At 46.0% G+C, this 12691-nt stretch overlaps 1 protein-coding gene across 1 annotated transcript in view; it reads left to right on the top strand.

Annotated features, from left to right (window-relative positions):
• The window catches only part of LOC137380927 (kinase non-catalytic C-lobe domain-containing protein 1), a 246918-nt gene that overhangs the window by 65675 nt on the left and 168552 nt on the right, over positions 1 to 12691 (top strand). The gene's annotated exons all lie outside the window — the stretch shown is intronic.

Below are 12691 nucleotides of genomic sequence, written 5' to 3'. Positions count from 1 at the left end.
GTTAGCATCCACAGTTTGAGATAGATGCCAGTTAATGGATGTGGCTCGTGTGGCTTCATTGTATGAACCTAAGTGGCTCAAAATGACAAAAACCATGGATACCACCTTCATATAGCACATTTACAAGTTTACTTTACATTCTGAACAATACTTGGCACTAATTTGAACTGTATATGGGTTATATTATGTATCAACAGACATTCATAGTCATACCTGCAGCTTACAGGTTTTATTTATAATCTTCAGGCTTCCATTTCACTTGAAAGTGAAATATTGAGAATCCTCCACTAATTTTAATAATGCCTTTAATCATGCTTTTTTTTTAAAAAAGCACAGTGGATGCATTAATACCATATGGATCAGAAGGTGGAACATTGATAATTGGATAGGGCGAGTCTCATTCTAGTTGGGCTGTTTGGAGATGGGTGGAGTAAGGGGAGAAAATAAAAAGTGTGGGTATTGTTTGGTTACATTTTACTGTACTCAGTAAAGTACCTCGTTTGATAATACATTTGAATAGGTTTACTACAGAAAACTTAACACTTACCTTCAGTTTTTTCTTCAATTTATATAACATACATGTTTTCAAATAATCACCAAAAGTTGTTTGGTCTCCCATCATCCAAAGTGAAAAGCTGCAGAAAGAAGAATGACTGACTTGCGTTCAGGTCCTCAATGGCACAATGTGCACTGTTGGAGAACTGCCTTTCAGTCAAAATGCATTCTTGTTCTTCATTGAAATCAGTCTTCTGTTAATGGAACGGGACTGTCTTGTTGTTAGTATTTTGGAATTGTCCATCCAGTTTGAGCCTTCTCATTGCTTTGGCTGTAATGGCTAGGTTTTGCCCAGTGACTCTCAGATATCCAAAGCTACTTCTTCAGTGCACTAACAAGGCCTTTAAAATACTAAACATGACAATCACTATTTGGGACTCAAAACAGTTTTTGTTATTGGAACTTTTATAGTGAGATTTGGGGTTAACATCTCAATGGACTGTTGGCTTCAATGTTAACTTATGTTCGACAAACAATGTTTTACAAAAGTAAAAGTGTACTGCAAGTTGTTTGCAGCTTGGTGAAGGTTACTGATATAAGCAGCTTCCGGTGTTGTTTGGGCAAGGGAGGTTATCCATCTAAATTGCCATCTTTGCACCAGTTTCCTCCCAGAAATCGACACAAAATTCCATTTCCCCACTTACCTTGATTGTGCAATCCCCCAATGGGTTTCCACAAATCACTCAAAATTCTTTCTGATAAATGGCAGAAGTGCATGTTTTTTCTTCATAACTGAAATTTCTAATGCCCAAAATTAATAAACTCAAACATCTAGCATATTTCAGAAGAGTATTCATTTGAGTATATATTTTTTTTTAAACTGCTTTTAGCCTGCTTGCACTTGCAGGCTAAGGGAATGGCAGCTGGGAACAGACTTCTATAATGAATCGGACATCATTTTTTTCTTCTCATGTCCCCAGTAGTAAATTCATTTTTTAATTATATTTTATCATTTAAAATTGTAGACATTTGTTTATTTTAGGTTTTCCTTTAACAACTTACTACTTAACCTCTGCTGTTGTACTACTGCCAATTTCCATCTTCAGCTCTTCTGTTAGGCTTAGACTTCCCTCTGTTGCATGTGCAACCTGTTGTCAGCTGATGTTACAGTACAGTACAGCACAGCACCCTACCCCACCCCACCCCACCCTACCCTACCCTACCCCCCGTTTCCTCTCCTCTCTCACTCCATTCACACCCATCCCACTGTTATACACCTGATGACTCCCCGCTCCCCTCAGCTGGGAGCCAATTGCAAGCCACCATCCCTGCTTGCCCCCACTAGTTGGATGCTTTACTTTTCCCCCTTTTTGCTTCTCTGCAACCACTTGAACCACCTTCACTGATTGGCTGTTCTGCCCACAGCTCGTAACTGTTTCTATGCCTGCCACCTGCTCCACCACCATTACTGATCTGGCTTCCTGCTGGTGGCCTTAACATTCTGACGCTTCCTCCTCCCAAATGGCCACTTCATGTTGATCACTGCTCCCAAACAGTTTTAAGTTAAGAATACACTAATTTATTGTATGTGAGCACCACATATGTTGCTCATAGAGATTGGGGTGAATGTTGATTTTTGCCACCAGAAGTAAAACAAATAGTAGTGGATTTTACAACCTGCCCAATTTTTCTTTCTATTGAAGTTCAAGGAACCAACAATGGCACTGTGTGTAAAACAGACAGCTGCTTCCCTGCCACCTTTTTTACTACTTTCACCTTGTACTACCTCAAACTTGAATATTGTGTTTGAGGTTCTTTAGAAACATCAGGGACAGTTTTAACGTGGATGAGCACATGGGTTTGGGTGCACGTGGTGGTGGGGGGGAAGGTTAAGTGATGGAAAAATGTGAGCATGTTGAGAACCTGGCTCCTACTTGCCAACTTCCACATTTAACTTTAGTGCATTTGACCAGTGTGAACAGTCCCCTCTGGAGAGGTAGGTTTCAATGTTAATTACTGAACTACAATGATGATAATATTATGGCTTTTGCTATTTAACTATGGGTCTACAGATTTCCTGGTCTTCCTGGAACTCACCTGTGAAAGCAAGGCAAGAGCACAGTGGCAATTGAGGGGGCTGAAGGCATGACAGGGAAATATTCCAATAAATACTCACAACTCACAGCTGCTTTCTTGCCTGTTGATGTGAAAGGCTTTGTTGATGGTAAATATGCTGGAGGATACTAGTACAACCCTATAGGTGTCATCTACATGTTGCAGGTTTGTACATTTGATCTGCACTTTGGAGCTCTGACCTATCAGATCAGCATGGGTGCCACTTATGCTGTGGTACTTGGAATTTCAGATGAAGACCAAGATAACCAGCAGCAACAGGAGTAGTAGGAGCAGCAGACAGCCTGCTGCTCATAGACCTGTAGCTCCATAGGAGAAAAGGGATCAGCAGAGAGGTCTACAGGCATAGGATAAGCTTTATCGACATGTCGGAACAACAACATCTCGGCAACCTTGGGACTCCCTTCAGGTGGTGGCATTCAGCTGTAGCCTTCTGGAACTGGACCTGCTGCCAAGGGGACCTGGTGGCCACGCTTTACCAGTGGCTGTCAACGTCACCACTGCCCTCAATTTCTTTGCCTCTGGGTCCTTACAAGGTTTTGCGAGAGACATTTGCAGGATGTCATCATCAGCGGCACAGAAATGCATAAGACAGGGAACTGAAGGCCTTTTTTGCCTGGCCCAGCAATTATGTACACTTTCCTGCGATGATGCCAGTCAGAATAAGTGGTCACTCAGGTTTGTGGCTCTGACTGGCTTCCTGTATATGCAGGGTGTCATCGACTGCACATGGGGCAATTAAGGCACCCATAGATTACCCAGGGGTATTCATCACCTACATGGGTTTCCACCCCATCAATGTACAGCTAGCGTACAACCACAAAAAGATGCTAATGCTAATGCAGGTGTGCACAAGATTCCTCCTGCAGCAGTCCACCCTGCCTCCCTGATCTCTTCACAACTCAAAGCAGCGTTCCTGGCTGGCTGCTCAGTGACAAAGGATACCCAACTAAAACATAGTTGATGACACTCACGAGGAACCCATTCAATGAGGCCCCGGAGCAATACACTGAAAGCCATATGACAACAGATGTGTCATCAGACAAACCATTGGCAAGCTGAAGGTGCACATCTGGTACCTGGACAAATCTGGAAGCACCCTTCTGAATGCAGCAGCAAGGATTTTCAAAATGATCGTGGTGTGCTGGGCTCTCCACAACATCGCACAGCAGTGAGGTTTGGTCTTACAGGAGGAATAAGGTGCAGAGCACAGATCACCTTCAGACAGTTTTGAGGAGGAGGTGGAATGTGATCCAGCCAATGCATCAGCAGCAACGCTCATTGCTGCCCAGGATGCCCTCATTATCAAGAAATGCTGGAATCACTCAGCAGGTCTGGCAGCATCTGTGGAAAGAGAAGCAGAGTTAACGTTTCGGGTCAGTGACTCTTCTTCGGAACTGACAAATATTAGAAAAGTCACAGATTATAAGCAAGTGAGGTGGGGGTGGGGCAAGAGATAACAAAGGAGAAGGTGCAGATTGGACCAGGCCACACAGCTGACCAAAAGGTCACGGAGCAAAGGCAAACAATATGTTAATGGTGTGTTGAAAGACAAAGCATTAGTACAGATTAGGTGTGAATACACTGAATATTGAACAGCAGCAAGTGCAAACCTGAAAAAAAACCTGAAAAAAAACAGTGGGTAAGCAAACTGAACAAACTAAGATGAAATGAAATAAATGCAAAAAAAGATAGTAAAAAATGTAAAAAAGAATGTAAAAAAAAGGAAGAAAAAATAACTAAAAATGAAAGTAAAATGGGGGGCTGTCATGCTCTGAAATGATTGAACTCAATGTTCAGTCCGGCAGGCTGTAGTGTGCCTAATCGGTAGATGAGATGCTGTTCCTCGAGCTTGCGTTGATGTTCACTGGAACACTGCAGCAATCCCAGGACAGAGATGTGAGCATGAGAGCAGGGGGGAGTGTTGAAATGGCAAGCAACCCGAAGCTCAGGGTCCTGCTTGCGGACTGAGCGGAGATGTTCCACAAAGCGGTCACCCAGTCTGCACTTGGTCTCCCCAATGTAGAGGAGACCACACTGTGAGCAGCGAATACAGTATACTACATTGAAAGAAGTACAAGTAAATCGCTGCTTCACCTGAAAGGAGTGTTTGGGGCCTGGGATAGTGAGGAGAGGGGAGGTAAATGGGCAGGTATTACACCTCCTGCGATTGCAGGGGAAGGTGCCCTGGGATGGGGACGAGGTGGTGGGGGTAATGGAGGAGTGGACCAGGGTGTTGCGGAGGGAACGATCCCTTCGGAATGCTGACAGGGGAAGGGAGGGGAAGATGCGACTGGTAGTGGCATCACGCTGGAGGTGGCGAAAATGGCAGAGGATGATCCTTTGGATATGGAGGCTGGTGGGATGAAAAGTGAGGACAAGGGGAACCCTGTCACGGTTCTGGGAGGGAGGGGAAGGGGTGAGGGTAGAGGTGCGGGGAATGGGTCGGACACGGTTGAGGGCCCTGTCAACAACAGTGGGGGGAAATCCTCGGTTGAGGAAAAAGGAGGTCATATCAGAAGCACCGTCATGGAAGGTAGCATTATCAGAGCAGATGCATCAGAGACGGAGAAACTGGGAGAATGGAATGGAGTCCTTACAGGAGGTAGGGTGTGAAGAAGTGTAGTCGAGGTAGCTGTGGGAGTCGGTGGGCTTATAATGGATATTGGTAGACAACCTATCCCCAGAGATGGAGACAGAGAAGTCGAGGAAGGGAAGGGAAGTGTCAGAGATGGACCATGTAAAGGTGAGAGAAGGGTGGAAATTGGAAGCAAAGTTAATAAAGTTTTCTAGTTCGGGGCGGGAGCAGGAAACGGCACCGATACAGTCATCAATGTACCGGAAAAAGAGTTGGGGGAGGGGGCCTGAGTAGGACTGGAACAAAGAATGCTCGACATATCCCACAAAAAGACAGGCATAACTAGGACCCATGTGGGTACCCATAGCGACACCTTTTACTTGAAGGAAGTGCGTGGAGTTGAAGGAGAAGTTGTTCAATGGGAGAACAAGTTCAGCCAGGCGGAGGAGGGTGGTGGTGGATGGGGACTGGTTGGGCCTCTGTTCCAGGAAGAAGCGGAGAGCCCTCAAACCATCCTGGTGGGGGATGGAGGTGTAGAGCGATTGGACGTCCATAGTGAAGAGGAGGCGGTTGGGACCAGGAAACTGGAAATTGTCAAAATGACGTAGGGCGTCAGAAGAGTCACGGATGTAGGTGGGAAGAGACTGGACCAGCGGAGAAAAGATAGAGTCTAGATCGGAAGAAATAAGTTCAGTGGGGCAGGAGCAGGCTGACACAATGGGTCTGCCGGGACAGTCCCGTTTGTGGATTTTGGGAAGGAGGTAGAAGCGGGCTGTCCGGGGTTGTGGGACTATGAGGTTGGAAGCCGTAGAGGGAAGATCTCCAGAGGAGATGAGGTCAGTGACAGTCCTTTGGACGGTGGCTTGATGTTCACACCATTAACATATTGTTTGCCTTTGCTCCGTGACCTTTTGGTCAGCTATGTGGCCTGGTCCAATCTGCACCTTCTCCTTTGTTATCTCTTGCCCCACCCCCACCTCACTTGCTTATAATCTGTGACTTTTCTAATATTTGTCAGTTCCGAAGAAGGGTCACTGACCCGAAACGTTAACTCTGCTTCTCTTTCCACAGATGCTGTCAGACCTGCTGAGTGATTCCAGCATTTCTTGTTTTTGTTTCAGATTTCCAGCATCCGCAGTATTTTGCTTTTATGCCCTCATTATCACTTCGGTTCCACTGATAACCACATGCAAAGGCCATTTTCCTGCCCCCTCTCCCAATGACACTAACGCAAAGCAGTCCTGCAAACAACCAAGCATTCCTTTCAAAGCCCCACATTGCTTGGCGCCAACTCATGTCTTCCCATTCATTACAATTGATAAGGCCACTTTCCAGGCAGCAACCAAAAATGGGTAAGATGGGAAATTGGTGAAGGAAATAATATTTATGTGGCTCAAAAATAAAACAGAAACTTAACAATCTAACATCATTAACATGTCTCTGTGCATACCCTGGTGCAACTACAAATCTTGACAACTCTTCTTCCGATCACTTTTATGTGGTGCAACTCCTGTGGCTTCAGCAGAGGTAAAGGCAAACTGCTCAGATCTCTGCTCTGACTGCTGAAGTGCTCTTGGCTGATGTCATCTGGGTTTTCGAGCCTGTGAAGTCTTGCCAAAGACTGCTTCACCCTGACGCTGGGATACGAGGCAGCATGGGGGTTACTGACTGGGAAGTTGTTGGCGGGGGGGACTGGGTCGTGTGGGCAACAGGTGAAGAGTGGAAACATTTTGAGCTGAGTCCCTACTTCAAAAAATGTCCCCTTTCACCATCATCCCTCATATGACCCATCAGCTGGCAATGAGCTGGACATCAATTTGCTGCAAATCAGTGGGGTGCTGAATGACCAAGGCTGAGGTATCACTCTTAGTATTTAAGGAGTTATTAAGAATGTGCAAGCCATTAGTGAAGGCCTGCATTTGATTCTCCATGCAGGTGAACACTTTTTAAAAAATCAACAAAGGCCTGCAACATGATGCCACTCATGCTTGAGACAAACTCTTCCAACCTCTCTGCAAGCATGCACAATACATCAGCCAGTTCTTAATGCTCCAGAAGTAGCCTCTTTATTGACAGCCTGCATGGTGCAGCATCTGCATCCAGCTGAGCAGAGCTTGGAGCATCCTACTGCCTCCAATGTGTACTCTTCATTGCTGTCCCCATCTACGCCATCTGCTCTTGTTCAGCACCATCAGGTGCTTAAAAATAAGGTGCCAAGCTAGTAAAGCTAAAGCACAGAACTATATGCATGCTAAACAGCAGAAGCAATATGCTGTTGACAGAGCCAAGTGATTCATAGTGCCAGGCAATGACCATCTCCAACAAGAGAGAATCTATCCACCTCCCCTTGATATTCAGTGTTAACCCCCACTATCGACATGCTGAGGGCCACCATTGACCAGAAACTTAACTGGATCAACCATCCAAATACTGTGGCTACAAAAGTAGGTCAGAGACTAGGAATTCTGTGGCAAGTAACTCACCTCCTGACTCCCTAAAACCTTTCCACCACCTACAAGACACAAGTCAAAAGTGTGATGGAATATTCTCCACTTGCTGGATGGGTGCAGCTCCAACAACACTATTGGTGTTCAACACATCCAGGACAAAGCAGCCCACTTGATAGGAACCCCATCTACTACCTTAAAAAAAACATTCACTTCCTCCACCACTGGTGCAATGTGGCTGCAGTGTTCACCATCTACAAGATGCATTGCAGCAACTTGGCAAGGCTCCCACAACAGCACCTTTCAAACCCATGACCTCTACCACTAGAAGAACAAGGACAGCAGGCACATAGGAACAACATCACCTGCAAGTTCCTTTCCAAGTCGCACAACATCCTGGTGTCGAAATTTATTGCCATTCCTTCATCGTCATTGGGTCAAAATCCTGGAACTCCCTACCTAACAGCACTATGGGAGTACCTACCAGCACAATGGGAGTACCTACACCACACAGACTTCAGCAGTTCAAGAAGGTGGCTCACCACCATCTTCTCGAGGTCAATTAGAGTTGGGAAATAAATGCTGGCCTTCCCAGCGATGCCCACATCCCATGAACGAATAAAAAAAGGTGATGCGTCACCAGGTGAAAACCCAACTATCTGTCTTACTGGTCCTGCTGAAGTGTGAGCTGGTGCATGGTCTGCATGAATCCTGTGATGGTGCACTTTAGAGGGAGTGACATTTTTGAGCAGTCGATGTCATCCTCCTGAACCACCTCTTGTGGGATGTTTGGAAGCCCTGTGGGAGATTAAAGACATGAATTAGAACTGTGAAGGTATGAATGTTTTAACTGAATATCATGCACATGATCATATTTCACTAACTGTTGACATCAACTGCTGGGAGGTCCTCAACTCCCATGACCAGGCACATCGAGACTCCACTAATGTCCATCTTCTCCTCTGCAGCTGTCAATTGCAAAATGACTGGAAGGCCACCTCCTGTTCACTGCCTCTTCCTCATGTTCTATGCTCTCTTCTGCAAGGAGGGAAAGGAGAGACCCATGAGTGAAAGGAATGGCATGTGTTGAATGGATGGATGGAGAGTTTTTGTTGAGGTGACTATGAAGGTTAGGCATAACATTGCATAAGGATGAGGGTGAATGTCATTTGTGGATGGACAGATGGGGATGTGAGGAAGTGCATAGACAGAGAGAGATGTGCGCACTTGCAAGGTAAGTTGTGAGGAGTAATGTACTGGACTAGGCTTGAGAAGGCAAATGAAGGGGTTGGGGTGATACGCACATTAGGATGTAGATGAATGTGCCACTATACTTACCTTTCCTGTCCTCCTTAGTCCATTAAACTACTTTTGGCATGGAATCCACGAGCATGGCACCACAGTCCTGCTGCTGACCTCATGAGCAATCCACAGCCAAACCTTCTCTGTTTCACCTGCAGGCTTCTTGCTCCCGTCAGTATAGAAGAATATCTCCCTGTGAACACTTTACCGTCCCCCGCAGCACATCCAGGGAAGTGTCACTAAATAAGTCACCATTGTACTAATTACTCCTGTTGTGTTCCCAACTCCAAACTCCATCAAACTTCATGTTTGGAGTGTCCCTTTAAATACTGGAGTTGAAATTCTCTCATGCAGGTTGCCATCATGCCTGCTCACGCTAATTGATTGGGAACCTGGAAATGAAATGATAATGCAGCAGCACTAACGTCTGGTTTCTCGTATACGATTGCATGCCGTCGCCCCACTCCCAGCATGTCACAAAGTTAAAATCCAGCCCATTACCTTCAAGAGTGTACATATGAAGCCCAATTTTTTTTTAAATGAATATATAAATGATTTCAGAAATATAGTAAATATGTATCAAAAACACTGCTCTAATAATTATTAAAAAATCGGAAGTCTGTTTATAAGCTCTTGTGCCAGTGGATCGTCCCTTGGTTCCATTTCAAATGGAGGTGCAAGGCAGAAAAAAAAACCCTGCACAAATACTGCTGAATTGAGCCAGTTACGCATTTAAATATTTTTGCATTCAATCTGGAGCTTTAATGAGTTTTCTGAGGAATTGGCCACAAACACTTGAGCTCAATAAAGATAACAGAGCATAAAATTTTAGTTGCTCTGCACCTGCTATCCAAGCACACATGTCTTTGGAATCATCATTTATGTATTCATCCAGAGGGTGTCTTGTTGGAGGCAGTTGGAATAGAGAAATTATTTATATGTGTAATTGTTGCACTTGCATCCATTTCTGCTATGTTGATCGCAATGCAGTATATTATTTTCAAAGAATCGTATGAAATTATATTACCTCGAGTCATTTGGACAGGCTAATGCCTAACACAAATGTAACTTAGAATCCGAAAATGGATTACAGGAAAGGTGGCGTTTGACAAAGTTGATTATGAAAGTACTGAAATATGATAAAGACAAAAGATACAACTTTCTGATCCAACTTCTGTTATAGAATTGTATTGGTTATTTCAGGGATGTCTAAATTCTAGCCCATTACCACATATAGCCTTTGTGCCTTTTCAATTCAACCTTCAATGACCAGACAACTAAGGGCATGAAAATCAGTCGTGTAGTGCCTCTTCTAGTGGAGTTACGCAGACATACTATTATTGTACAAATGTGGGAGGTGCCACTGACAATTTCCCACATGGGCCCTCCAGCTTCAGGTGACTGGATCTGCGTATCAATGCACAAATACTGAAACTGGCCAATGAATTTGCAGGTAACACCTTCCTTATTCACTCCTGAAATAATAAGTGTTAGCAAGCAGGATGGGCCCTGTTCTGGTGCTATTTAAAGGACCACTCAACAAGTTGCAGCCAAGGTCCTTTTGAATTATTTGTGCTTGGGTAAAGTTTGTGGAAGCACTGTGGTGAGTTGTTGGAGCTGTTTGAACGTTTCTGGTGACCACAGAAATGCTGAGAATTACATTGCTTTTCGTTGGTATGGGGGCAGTAGCTGCAGTGTCACTTGCTCTGCCATATGAGCAGGACAGGCAGAGAGGGGAACCTCTGTGAGGAGGGAGGAGAAGGAAGGCTGATCTTGAAAGGTCCTACCTTGAGAGGGTTTTCCGGGAGCACCAGTTCTACATTGGGATGCGCAAGGAGCAATGCCTCTGGAGCCTTCACTTTACTAAAGAAGTGGTGACAGAGTTGTATCAACTCCTTCACAAAGACTTGGAGCCTCATACCAGGGCAAAGCCGGCCCTTCCAGTGGCTGTGAAGATCACTGTTGACCTTACCTTCGTCGCAACTGGTTCCTTCCAGGAGGGGACTGACAGCATTAGCAACGTGTCAGTTGCTGTCCACAGAAGCATCAGGGAGGTGACAGAGGAGCTCTACAGGAGGAGAAGGGATTTCATTTTCTTCTTCCAAAAGAGGGAAGACCAGGGCAAGACAGCATGTGGGTTCGCCAGCATAGCGGTCTTTCCAATGGTGCAGGGCACCTTTGTCTACAAGCACGTGGCTCTGCGGGGCGTCCACATTAATGGGGAGTGATATCACTCCACTCAGTCAGTATGCAGTTGGTGAGACCACACCAAGAAGTTTTTTATTGGTGAATGCCCGATATCTTCGAACACCCATGATGTTTCCAGCCTACGACAGTCTGCAATACTGACCATCTTCAGGCCGCCAAGACAGACAACAGGATGGCTGCTTGGAGAGAAGAGATACCCTCTCCACACATGGCTCATGACTGCCTTCTACCACCTGATGTCAGGGGGTCTTCAATGAGAGCCATGGAGCCACACGAAACACCTTGGAGCAAGCCATCAATCTGCTAAAGCAGAAATTTCACTGCCTAGATTTCTTGGGGTGGGTGGAGAGCTCTGCAGTACACACCCAAGAGGGTCTCCATGTTTGTCGTAGTGTGCTGTGTGCTCCACAGCTTCGCAATTATAAGGTCCAGCCATTCCTCCTGGAATCCAGGGCCACCTTGGCGGGGGATGGGGAGGAGGAGGAGGAGATGTAGGAAGAACAGAAAGAGGTGGAGGAAGGGAGGAGACCACATGCACTAGGTGCAATTACACGGAGCGAGAGGGATCGCATAGTGAGGATGCGCTATAGTTGAAAGGAACTACCCCACCCCAGCGTGGAGCTACCATCCCCTTACAATACATCCATTTCAGACTTCCCAAGACAAAGTCCCCTTGGCCTTTATCATAGAATAAAAGCCAAAAGCAATTGCCTTCACAACAACAACTTTATCCAGCAATATATCAATAATACAAAAAAAAAACTAACCACACTGAGCATTCCCTTAGTACCTGTCTTTGGGTGCCCTTGCCTGACCTAGTGCTCCTACACAGTGCTACTCCAGTGACTGCAGCATTGCTGGTGGAAGCCTGCTGACTTACGTTGGTGGAGACTGCAGGTAGCCGTGGAGGAGTAACTGTGAGCCTATAGACTAAACCACCTCAGCACGGGTGGCAGTAGTCTGGGCTGGCTGGCTGAGAGGCAACAGCAATGGCTCTGGGACCATGAATGCTGTCATCCTGAGAGAGGAAACAGGTTCATGCTCCACAGAGCCACTACCATTCCCACAGGGCAGCACCTCAGCAGTGCTCATCTTCTGCTGGAGCACAGATTGCTGGACACTACTATGACAGCCTGCATGTCCCGTTGAGCACTGGGATCCATACGCATGATGGCACTATCTGTGTCTGGATGGCACCAGCCTGAGCCTGCATGCCAGGAGCCAGGGATCTCATGACCTTTGTTTGAACTTCTACTGCAGCATTGGTACTTCAGCAGGAGTCTGCCTGTGCAGCAGTGGAAGCTGAGACAGTGGCCAGCAGACACTCCATCGTGGGTTGGGCTGGCAGTGCTGCCATGGAGGTGCCCTCCACTTACACGGTGGAAAGGATGGGCTCCAAGCTCTGCTCAATGTCCTGTGGCAACGGTGGAGCCAATTCCTGCATGCTCCTAGCCAGTGACTGGAGACTATCTGGCAGGCCTGCCAATGCACCAAGTCTCTTGATATGCATGTTCATCAGCATTTTCCT

Source organism: Heterodontus francisci, chromosome 20, assembly GCF_036365525.1.
Source record: "Heterodontus francisci isolate sHetFra1 chromosome 20, sHetFra1.hap1, whole genome shotgun sequence".
Classification (NCBI taxonomy): Eukaryota; Metazoa; Chordata; class Chondrichthyes; order Heterodontiformes; family Heterodontidae; genus Heterodontus; species Heterodontus francisci.
Note: the sequence above shows the minus strand (reverse complement) of the source record. Positions and strands in the feature narration are given on the sequence as shown.